The sequence below is a fragment of the Papaver somniferum genome, chromosome 3 (genome assembly GCF_003573695.1).
Source record: "Papaver somniferum cultivar HN1 chromosome 3, ASM357369v1, whole genome shotgun sequence".
NCBI lineage: Eukaryota > Viridiplantae > Streptophyta > Magnoliopsida > Ranunculales > Papaveraceae > Papaver > Papaver somniferum.
The window spans coordinates 98692279-98705180 of record NC_039360.1 but is presented as its reverse complement, the minus strand read 5'-3'; positions in this window follow the sequence as shown (position 1 = coordinate 98705180).

Genomic DNA, 12902 nt, shown 5'->3' with positions numbered 1-12902 from the left:
TAAGGGTTTTGGTCATTTTGCAAACGAGTTCCCAAATCCTAGAAAATACACTGGGAACAAAGGTCTTGCTGTAACACTTGATGAGATGTCTGAAATCTATGATTCTGATGAAGATAGGAAATCAAGTGTTGGTCTTCTATGTGAAAACATTGGTTTTGATAATTGTAGCAATACACATATCAACCTTGATGGTTTCGGTAAACAAGAGAACCCAATCAAGCTGGAAGAATCAATTGACCCATCTTTTGGAAACTCTGTTTGTAATATTGCAGGATCTACCTTGTATCTAGCTGCTATCACACCACAGATGCCTGAATATTATTCAAGATTGACGTGCTCGTTTTTTTCTCAGAAGGGTCATGAACTTTCAAGATGTTACAAGTACAAACATCAAGTGAGGCACGCCAACAAACTTCAACGAAGAGCAAATCAATTAGCAAGGAAGCTTAAACTTGCTCAAGACAAGACCGCTGAGGTATGTAGGATTTTATCTTCGTCTAAGAAGTTAGTTTCCAAAGACAAGACAAGACCATTTGAGAAGAGAACATGGTAAAATCGTTTTGATAGACAGAGGTCAGAAGATTCCTCTCAAGAGGAAATTGGTGGACAAATTGTTGTTCACCACAGCACAAATTAATTGTGTTGTTTGGGAAATCTCGTCTCATGTGCCTGATCAAAAGAGACAAGGTTGTGAACGCACATGCTTTAAGAAAACTTTTTTTCTTAGGTTTATTCTTTTTTGTCTATATCAAATAAAAGGAAGGGTTATTTTCGATAATTCTACTCTTTATAGGGTTTAGAGTTGGACGTCCACGAACCTGTTTAAAGGTTGGGAACCCTACGTTCCTTTTTCCTCTCTGATATCCTTTATATCTTAAGACTGCTTGTTGAGGTTGTGAATTCCACTCACAAAAATCAGTTGTTTATAACTATTCTCTAAAGCATCATGTCTTTGGATGGAAAGGATGTCAGCATGATTTTTAAGCCATTAATCAAGGAAAAGAGATATCTCTAGTGACTCCGTCCTTGAAAAGAAAAAGGAGGAATACAAGAAATCCAAGGGTTGTCCCTTCTAACTCTCAGAAGTTTTCCGATGTTCTTGATGAGTTGAAGGAAGTAAGAAAGGAGATTCGTGATATTAAGGCTTGCGTTTTAAGATCTTTGGAAATTCGGAAAGCCCTGGTTCGACATCACCAGCCAGGACGGTTTGTTGATATTAAATCCTATCTTCACGAACCTTATGTACCAATGGCTATTGACGACAAGGAGTTCAGGAATGATAAAGAATTTCTCAAAGACATTGTTGCCTAGTATGTCTTCTTTTGGGCTTAGTTGGAAGAATAACTAGTGCTTTGAATAGCGATGATTGTGACTACACATAGCTATTATTTTCATCTTCTTGTTTTTAGGTTTTTGATTTAAATTCTAAAACTATTTGGAGAATGATGTTTTGCAGTATTTAATCTTTATGATTTGTTATATTGCAACTTGTTATGGGATATTGGTGTTTACGTTCGTGAACCATGTTGTCCCATATTTTTTCAAAAGTAAAGTCGTTCATGATCAATATTCGTTTATTGATGAAGGAATGAATGGACTTTTGACATATACAAAAGTTAAGCCTATATTGTCAATCTTTGATGGAAGATAGGTTAAAATCTTTTGTATCCACGGATTATTGCTATTGTATATGCTTGTGCAAAATAATGAATCCTTGTGTATTCCAAAGTATTGATCTTTATTGATACATATTTTATGTATTACTGTGAGGCTCCGTAATGTATCTTATGTTGAGCACGATACAATCAAGTTGATTATTTTTGATTAGCTTTGTTGATTGTTCCGTGAGGTACTTTATGTTGAGCATTTAGAACTAAATTAATCATCTTCTTGATTATTTATTTATTACTCCACAAGTTCTCTTGTGTTGAGTATATGAACGATTAAGCCAATCACTCTCTTGTAAGGTTATCTTAGTCGTTGCTCTGTAAGTTTACTTATGTTGAGCACAATCAATTAAATTGGTCATTTCTGTGGTTAATTTGATTATGTATTCCGATTAAATTAATCATGGGTTTACTTATGATTAATTTAGTTGAGTCTTGGATATAAAAATCATTCTCATGATTTTGGTGTCCAATAAAAATCCTTCTTTTCTCTTGAAAATAAGGTCGCTCATTGTTGTTCTTTCGGGAATGACATCAAATGGGGGAGAGTTCTTTTGAACTTGTGCTTAATGGTCATATCTTGAGGGGTCTGCGGCTGTGGAATTTGAGAGGGGTTATCTTGTATCTTTAAACTCCTTGATGAATGTTGTTAGCTTCGGCTATATGATTGCGTCTAAACAAGATGATGTGTGTTTCTTTCTCTCAGTCATGAAATGTCTCTTACGGAAATTTCATTATGATCCCGTTCTTGTACCTTTGCCAATTTTATTGACAAAAAGGGGAGAATTAATATGTAGTTCACACTACAAATACGTATGGTTTTCGGATCATTGTGTAAGGGGGAGTAGTTTTCATGTGAGATGGAGTATTGACAAAGGGGGAGTGATACATATCACCATAGTATTATTGTTGAAGTTGTGATACAATTGAACTTTGACGCTGTGTAAGAATACTATGACACTGTATAACAATGATCGAGACCGATGCTTTCTCATTGTTATAGCTACGGATCTTCAACAAAGGTGATGATAAACTTACAACCTTTGGGATCATTGGAGTACTTGGAAGTGACAAAGATTTTAAGGAATGTTGAAGATTAGACATGTGGAATAGGAGCTACTAAATTTTCATTATCTTTTTGTATTCCATGTGTATTGATATTTTGTTATTAAAATTGACAAAGGGGGAGATTGTTAGACCACTGCTCAGTCAAACTCGCATGCGTTGCCTCAAGCATGTTTGTCAATGTTAGTGATAAAAACTATAAGTATTGATTTCTAATCTATTATAGATAAGTCTCGGACTAGGATAGTAAGTAGTTGAGCTCAAGGAACCGGTGGAACTTCTCGACAAAAAGGTATGTGGAGACTTGAACTTATATGTCACTCAAAAGTCTATCTATTCTACCGACTACTCTTTGAGACAAAAGTCGTATGTTATATATATAGACTATGATTATGCACATTTGGTATTTCGAGCCGCGTATACCCCGCCTATCTATATCTCGAAATATGTGTTGGTAAGCTTTTCGCTTCGACCAAGTTTATCTTTACCTAGTGACGAAAGTCATGATATGTTTCAATCAGTTTGAAAATTGCTTTGACGAGAAATGGTGTAACAACTATATAACGTCCTCTACGAATGTTTCAATGATTGGAATGAGAGTTTAGATTACATAACCAATGGATTCCTTGAACCGAAATTTTCGAACTTTGTTGATCAAGAGAACCGGAAGGATGGCAAGTGCCAAGTCCGCGAACTCAGTCCGCGAACTGTCGAAGTTCTCAAACCCGAGAATTTATGCTGGAGTTGATAAACTACTTGCATGAACCCAGTCCGTGAACCGACGAAATTCTCATCCCGAGAATTTCTGCTGGAGTTTGTAAATTCTATCCGGTGTCTTAAGTCTGCGAACTTGAGAAGGTTATATATCTAAAGATGATTTCTGAACTTAATCTTAAAAGACTAAGGAATACATTTGCAAACCGTGGCTATTAAAGCTCGTGAACTGATTCGAGTGAATCAAATCATCTTTGCTTCAATTGTGTCTTGTGTAGTTACATAAGATTTCCTTGTAATTGAACAACTCTCTAACTAGTTCATTTGAGTCATTTGAACTAGTTATGGTGAAGAAGAACATGGTTGGTATGAAATCCTCATATGGTTAACCTTTCGGTTAAACTATTATTGAACCAACAATGCACACGTTTGGGTACGGTTAACAAACCTAGAAGCGTGCAGTTCATTTGTATATAACAAGCTAAGTTTTCGATCTAACAGTTGAGAAATATTAGCTTGAATCTAAATCAGGTTTTCATCTAACGGTGAATATTGATTGCTTTGTTACCAAGGAAAAATCCTGATTTGAAAGACTATATAAGGGGACATCTAGCAACTCTGCAAAACTAATCCCCACACCTTAGTGTGATACTAGTTTGCGTGCTAGAGTCGATTCTCCTTTAACCTTTGGTTTTCTTCTTCTAAAACCAGGTTAACGACTTAAATACTTCATTGGGATTGTGAAGCCAGACCGATACTACTTTTATCGTAGTTGTGTGATCTGATCTTGCATCTTCTATCGTAACAGTACAATCATATTGATTGGATCGAGATTGTTTGATTTATCCGATAGGCAAGATATATAAAGTAATCACAAACACCTTCGTCTCATTGTTTGTGATTCCGCAACATCTTGTTTCGATACCATACAATTAAGATTGTTGTGGGGTGATTGATTAATCTAGGTTTTTCTTCGGGAAACCGCAAAAGAAATAACACAAACACCAGAAATTTTGTTAACGAGGAAACCGCAAATGAAGAAAAACCCCGGGACCTAGTCCAGATTGAATACACACTGTATTAAGCCGCTACAGGCACTAGCCTACTGCAAACTAACTTTGGACTGGACTATAGTTGAACCCCAATCAGTCTCACACCGATCCAAGGTACATTTGTACTCCTACACCTCTGATCCCAGCAGGATACTACGCACTTGATAACCTTAGATGATCTCACCCACAACCAAGAGTGGCTGCAACCCAAAATCACAGACTTGATAATAAACAGATCTGTCTCACACAGAAAAGTATATCAAAGGATAAATCTGTCTCCCACGGATAAAACCTAGGTTTTGTTCCGTCTTAAGATATAAAATCAAGGTGAACATGAACCAATTGATAATCTGGTCTTACATTCCCGAAGAACAACCTAGATTAATCAATCACCTCTCTACAATCCTTCCTGACTACATCGGCGGTTTGTCGAGGAATCACAAACAGTGAGACGAAGATGTTTGTGACTTCTTTATCTTGCCTATCGGAGAACTCTCACGATCTCCAGCCAATCAATCGATTGTACTCGTACGATAGAAGATGCAAGATCAGATCACACAACTACGATAAAGTAGTATCGGTCTAGATTCACAATCCCAATGAAGTCTTTAACTCGTTAACCTGAATTTAGAGAAGAAAATCAAAGGTTAATGGAGATCGACTCTAGCGGGCGCACTAGTAGCACATAGAAGTGTGGGGATTAGTTTTGCACAATGCTATATGTCTCCTTTATATAGCCTTCAAATCAGGGTTTTGCCTTAGGTACAAAGCAATCCTTATTCACCGTTAGATGAAAACCTGATTTAGATTCAAGCTAATATTTCTCAACCGTTAGATCGAAAACTTAGCTTGTCACACACACTTGGGTAGACGTTTACTGGGTTTGTGAAAACTATGCCCAAACGTGTACGTGTATGTTGGTTCAACATAGTAACCCAAAAAGGTTAACCATATGAGATTTCATATCAACCTTGTTCTTCTTCACCATAACTAGTTCGATTGACTCAAATGAACTAGTTAAAGAGTTGTTCAATTGCTATGAGATCTTATGTAACTACACAAGACACAATTGAAACAAAGATGATTCGATTCGATTGAATCGGCTCATGAACATTATAGCCACGGTTTGCATAATGCATTCCTTAGTAATTTAATGTTTCATATTCAGAGCACATATTTAGATCATAACCTCTTAATTTCACAAACAAGTTCGCGGACTTAAGTTAATCGGTTAAGTTTTCCAAACTCGGCAGAAATTCTCGGAAAGAGAACTTCTGCCAGTTCGCGGACTGGGTTCGCGGATTGAATTCACGTACTTAGCTCACAAACGAGTTTTGGAAAATCCAGCAGAAATTCTTGGTCGAGAACTTCCGACAGTTCGCAGACTGAGTCTGCGGACTGGGTTCGCGGACTTGGCAAGCCAATTCCACAATCCTCCCAATTTATCTTTATCAATAAAGTTCGAAAACTTTGGTTCAAGAAATACATGGTTATGTAATTTCAATCATTGAGACATTCTCAGAGGACGCTATGTAGCCGTTATTCACAGACTGATTCATGTCAGAGCAATTCTCAAAGTGATTGAAACTTTTCATGACTTTCGTCACTAGGTGAAGATAAACTTGATCAAAGCGAAATGCTTTACCAACACATGATTTCGAGATAAAAGATAAGCAATGAATGCTCAGCTCGAAATGTCAAATATGTATGATCTAGTCTATATAGCATACGACTTTTGTCTTATAAGAAGTAGGAGATAGAATAGATAGACTTTTGAGTGATAGATAAGTTCAAGTCTCCACATACATTTTTGTTAATGAAGTTCCACGGTTCCTTGTATAGATCTTCGTCGTTGTATGATGAATCGCCATGAAGTCCTTGATCTCAACTACACTTTTCTATCATAGTCCGAGGCTTAGCTATGTAGGCTAGAAATCAAGACTTATCGTTTTGATCACTAACATTGACAAACATGCTTGAGATAGCAACGCATGCGAAGTCGACCGAGCTATGCTCTAACAGATATGATGCTCCTGTTGTGGCAGCTGGAGATGTAAACGTTCCCAAGAACATTGGTGAATACAGTCCTGCCGAGATACTTGCTGCCAAGAAAAATTCCGACGGTTTGAATGCCATCATACATGCCATTACCCCAGATCTTCAGCACCACGTGACTACGTGTAATAAGTCTAAAGATGCTTGGGATATCTTAGAAATTGTATTCGAAGGGAATGCCGCAGAGAAAGAAGCAAGGCTTCAAAATCTAGCTTCTGACTGAGAAAACCTTCGCATGTATGATGATGAAACCTTTGATGAGTTTAACCAAATACTTTCTCAAATAGTTAAATCCTCATTTGCGTTAGGAAGAACTATTTCCGAGAAAGATATTGTGCGCAAAATTCTCAGATCTCTACCATCAAGATACGAGTCTAAGAAACATGTCATTGAAGAAGCAAACTATCTTTCTACACTCTCCAGAAATACTCTTGTTGGAAAGTTAAAGATCTTTGATAATGAACGCGCATCTAGAAAAGAGCTAAGCTGCAAACAAATCTGAATCCTCTAAGGATAAATCTGGTTCACCAGATACTAAGGATGCTACTCCACGACAATTTAGAAAATTCTTGAGAGATAGGAAAAAAAGTTTTTCTAAAGTTACAACATATCCTAATGATGATGTACAATGCTATAACTGTCGTGGTTTCTGGCACTTGTCTTCAGTATGTCCTAGCTGGAGTCGTAGACAATCGGCATATGCAGTAGCTTTTCCTACTCTTGATGATGGTCCTAAATATTATAATCCTCAAGAGCTTGCAGGCGAGGTTGAATTATCTTCTGGAAAAATTCTTTCGGATACTGATTCTGATTCTGACGAAGAATTGTTCCATGTGGATCCAGTCGCTAATAATCTTCTTAAGGAATGCCATAAAAACTCTCGGAAGCTGAAAGCACCATTTTAAGTGAGAGAGTTAAATATGACAGACTTCGTAGTTGGAATAAAGACTTGAAAGACCAACTTGATTCTAGTGGTGCAAGAGATTATCTCAACGAAAAACGAAAGCTTAAAGAAGAAATTGCCGAAGGTCGAGATTGGGAAATTACTCTTCAAGCAAAGCTAGATAACTTGGAGAACATTGAGATGAACTTGTTATTTGATTCGGAACTAGAAGATCTCAAATTTCAATGTGAACCATCCAAGAATAATCTAGTTATTGCACTTGAAAAGGTCAAAAGGTTGGAAGAACAAAACTCGAGCTTAAAAGAGAGTTTGTCTAGAAATAGGAGCTCAGATAAATTAACCTCGATATTGGGAGCATGTAGAATTCATCGTGATACACGAGGATTGGGATATGGAGGAATAGACGCTCCTAGTATTTGAAAACAGGTAAAATTTGTCAAAGCTAAAGATTCTTCTAAACCAAAACCTTCCACGGTTGACAAAAGTGAAGTATCTCTACCAGTTGCGGATGACGAAAAGAGAAAATTCTATCAAGCTCCAAAGCAAGCACATACACATTCAGGTAACACTAAACATAACTTTTTCCATTCTGCTAAACATTGTTTTTATTGTGGAAAGCCAGGTCATTTGCATAGGAATTGCAGATATCTTAAACGAGATAAATCCAGATCTGATTCTGTTAAGATGACAAGATCTGATGTTCCAAACTGGAGAAAAATTGAGTCTCATAATATCAGTTCTTCTAGTATTTACTCCAAGAAATTTCATAATTATATTGGGGAGAAAAAGAAATATGTTGCTCCAAAAGCTACTCAGAAATGGGTACCAAAGAAGATCAATAAACTAACGAGTACTATTAAGAAGGATCTCCCAGACAAGAGTTCGACAAGGGATATCATCTTAAAAGGGTATGGAACAATTATTGAAAGTTTCAAGGAAATTGTTAAAATCCTAGAGTTCATGCATGATTTTGTTTCAAATACCTGTGGTGAGCAAGATTTTGTTCACCTCAACACAACCTGATTGTGTTGAAAGTGCATCCTCACCAAGAAGCCCTAGTAAATGCAGTGAGGATTTCAAAAGAGTTGGGGCGCACATATTGTGGTTGGTAATTTTTGAATATGTGGAACAATTTATTGTTTCGAGCTGAGTCTAACTCGCTTACATATCTCTCGAAATATGTGTTGGTAAGCTTTCGCTTTAGCCAAATTCATCTTTTCCTAGTGACGAAAGTCATGTAATGTTTCAATCACTTTGGGAATTGCTCTGACGAAAAATGGTCTGTGAATAACGACTATATAATGTTCTCTGAGAATGTTTCAAATGATTGAAATGAGAGTTTAGGTTACATAACCATTGGTAGGATATAAGCATAGTTGTGGAAACACATATATGTATAAGTCCTTATTCCTTGAACCAAAGTTTGCGAACTTTGTTGATCAAGAGAAATGGAAGTGGCGTGAGCCAAGTCCGCGAACTGGCTAAGTTTTCAAACCCGAGAATTTCTGCTGGAGTTCGTGTACTCCTTCCATGAGCTTAAGTCCGCGAACTTGAGTGGTTATATCTAAAACCGGTTGTTCTTGAGCTCATGTTTAAATAAATTAAGGGGTGCTTTTGAAAACCATGGCTATAAAGTTCATGAACCGATTCGAGTGAATCAAACCGATTTTGCTTCGATTGTGTCTTGTGTAGTTACATAAGATTTCCTTGCAATTGAACAACTCTCTAACTAGTTCATTTGAGTCATTTGGACTAGTTATGGTGAAGAAGAATATGGTTGAATACCACGCGTATGATTCTTAATTACCTAACTTGATGTGTGATTGAAATTCTTATGTATAACAGGTTAGAAGCAATAATCAATTCCATGGATGTTGGTTTTTATTGTCAAAGAATCTTTTTCATACTCTTATGGTAACCATTCTTAGTATCAATCCTTATGGAAAAGGTTATTATTCCTTCTAAGCATATCAATTCTTGTTTATACAAGTTTGTATCTTAGAAAAGATGATCACAATACTTGATCTTCATGATTACATATTGTGTACCATGAGATAGTTCTATTGTTTTTAATTAAAACACGATCTCATGAGAGACTTTCAATGATTGGTTCTTACTTCGTATCTCCTTGTGGGTTTGTAAAATCCAATATATAAATCCTTATCTCTGGAGTAAGGTCACTCTTGTTGTTCTTTCGGGAATGACATCTTATGGGGAGAGTTCTTAAATGAACTTGTGCTTAATTGCTATATCTTTGATGAGAGAAGCGGTTGTGGAACATATAGGGGTTAACTTGTATCTTAATAAACTCCTTGATGAAGTCACTAAGTTTCGACTATGTGATATCATCTAAATAAGTTGATATATTTTTCTTTTGGTCACGAAGTTTCTCTATGAAAATTTCATTCGGATCCCACCAGTTTTCGTACCTTTGCCAATGTATATTGACAAAAAGGGGGAGAATTATTGTAGTTCACACTACATATACATATGGTTTACGAATCATTATGTAAGGGGGATGAAGTATTGACTAAGGGGGAGTGATACATATCACCGTAGTATTATTGTCAAAGTTGTGATACAATTGAACTTTGATGCTGTGTAATAATACTATGATGGATCTTCAACAAGTACAGGACGAGCACACTCATAGTTAAAGAACCAAAGAAATCAAGTATGTAGGGTTTTGATTTTGTCAAGTACAATCCATATATAAAATGGTTTTGTCACTAAAATTGACAATGGGGAAGATTTTTAGAGCACTTCTCGGTTGAACCCACTAGCGTTGGTATGTCAAGTTAGTTGTCAATTTTAGTTGCCAAAATACATTATTAATTTAGCATATTAAAGATAGTTTCGGACTAGATTAGGTCTAAGAAGAATCGAAGCTATCCTTAAAGGATGAAGATTGAAGACTACAAGAAGACATCAACAAGTACTTCATCAACAAAGGTATGTGATTGATTTCATTTGTACTCTTGTTCAATTCTACCTTTCTAATCTATTGAGATATATGCTCACTCTATGGAACAATTCCTATGACGGTAAATGTACATTTATCTATATATACTCGAGGTAATTATTAGCCACGACTTTTGTGACAATAACCTTTATCCCTGGAAAGGTTCCCATGTTATAGTGAATGAGCTTACGAATTCAACGAGCCAAGAATCACTCAGTTCCGAGTTATAACGATGAAGTTATGAGTGATTTATTAAAGTAACAGTTATAAGTGTTGATGTAACTGTTACAGTTCGTTAGTAGGAAACAATCCATGGACTGCTTGTAACGCTTCACGGACTTGGGCCCAATTACGTGACTAAAAGCCATTTTTTGGTCAAGTTGGTGATGTTTCCTTATCTAGGAAAAATGGCTATTAATCCAAACATATTTGATTACCATATTAAACTGTTTGTGATAACTTTAAATTCCTGCCTAAGTTAAAATGTGATTTATTCACATAAATACAATATTTGCTAATTAATTATTTTGGCAAGAGTTGTAACTTAGGAAAGAATCCCAAAATTAGGAGAGTCTTGAAAAAGGAAAAAAGCTTTGCTTAGTTTTCAAGCTATGTTTCACTATAAATATAGAGTTCGTGAATGCTACACGTTTTTATCCCTTTTGGAAAATTGGTGTAAGCTCTCTAAGGTTGTTTTCCATGTTTTCTGTTCTTCGTGAACAAGAGTGAAGATAAAAGTCTTTGTATTGGGGATCACAAAGTCGAGTTGGATTAATCTTCGTGATTGATTATACAACTTGTAATCTAGGTTTTTCACCTCTTGTCTATTCTAAGGTTTTCTCTTATGATATAAAACCATTCAAGATTTGTTGATCATAAACCCTAGGTTTTGATAGATTTCAGTTTCCGATCGTATACCAACAATTGTTAGTCGAAATTTGAAGCTAGAAAGAAAACTTCGATTAAGGCATCTCGTAAAAATCCTTAAGAAGTTTTAAACAAGATATCTCTAGATTTATTCTAGTTATTATTGTGGTAGAATAATTAGGTTTCTCTTCCATTATTGAAGAGTATAATAATCCCTTATCTACAAGTTTTTTTTGATATTACTTTTACCTTGTAATTGTTTTTATCAAAATAAATACAAGTCCAAAACCTTGATTCACATCTAAAGGGAAATCAAACCGGTGTTTTGTGCAAACAAAATATCGAATCATACCAATCGTGTTGTTGTATCTTCTAAAGAGAGCCTTGGGTTCTGCTAGAAGATTTACAAGAAGAATTCCTAAAGACAATCGTTGTTGTGCTAGGAGTTCTTTTTGTGCTGAAGAAGGTATTACATCTAGTCCGAATAGGTAGTAGGAAATTGGTGTAACAACTTATAATCAGTGTGTGTTTATTCTGGACTAGGTCCTGGGGTTTTTCTGCATTTGCGGTTTCCTCGTTAACAAAATTTCTGGTGTCTGTGTTATTTCTTTTCTGCATTATATTGTTTATCTTTATAATTGAAATATCACAGGTTGTGCGTAAGTTCAATCAGTTGGGAATCCAACCCTTGTGTTGTTGATTAAATTGATTGACACTTGGATATTGGTTTTTGATACCGTCCAAGTTATTTCTTGTATTAAATCGGGCTCGCAAATTCCTTTTTGTTTGATTGCGGATTGAATTGAGAAATTGAGATATAAATCTTTGATATACTTTTCTTAAGATTGAGTCTGACTATCTAGTTGATTCTCTTGAAAGTATATTGGAGTTAGTCCATACAGATTGCCAAACGAATTATTGGGTGTGGTTGTTAGACCCCCGTTTTTTCAAAACCTGTAACCTCGGGTTGAGCTATTAGAGATAATACTCCCCAGTGTCTCTTCAGAGTAGCATCTCCAACAGATTTCACAGATTTCGCAAGCCTTGAGCTGCCTGCTCGAGCCAGTTTCATGTCTCCTGGTGATACTATAATTGTTCCTTCCCCGATAATCTATCGCGCTTAAAATAAAATAAAGATAACATTCCATCAATACAAATCATGATAATATTCCATAAGCTGATGCCAAAAACATAAAATAAAGATAACGAAATCACAAATTCAATCATAGAGAACCCACCAAAATCAAATTAAATAATGTACTTTATGTCATCTCTGAACACTATAATCACGGTTGTGCGGAGTTGCAACATGTCCATGTTGATTGAAAATTAACTGGACTTCTAAACGTCGTGTCTAATTAATGAAACCATAATGCGATGTCAGAAATATATCCTCAAACATTAAACACAGATGAAAAAGAACGCAGAGGATGGTCTCACCTGTGATACTACCTTCATTATGAAAATTGAAGATCCAACAACTTCCCCCTGCACTTACTTGAACAAAGCCTTCATTTCATCATTATTCAAATCAAAAGGAGCGATGTGTATAATAAAGTGTATACATAAAATACATCCACATGGAGTTCAAAATCATTACTTAAAAGACGAACATA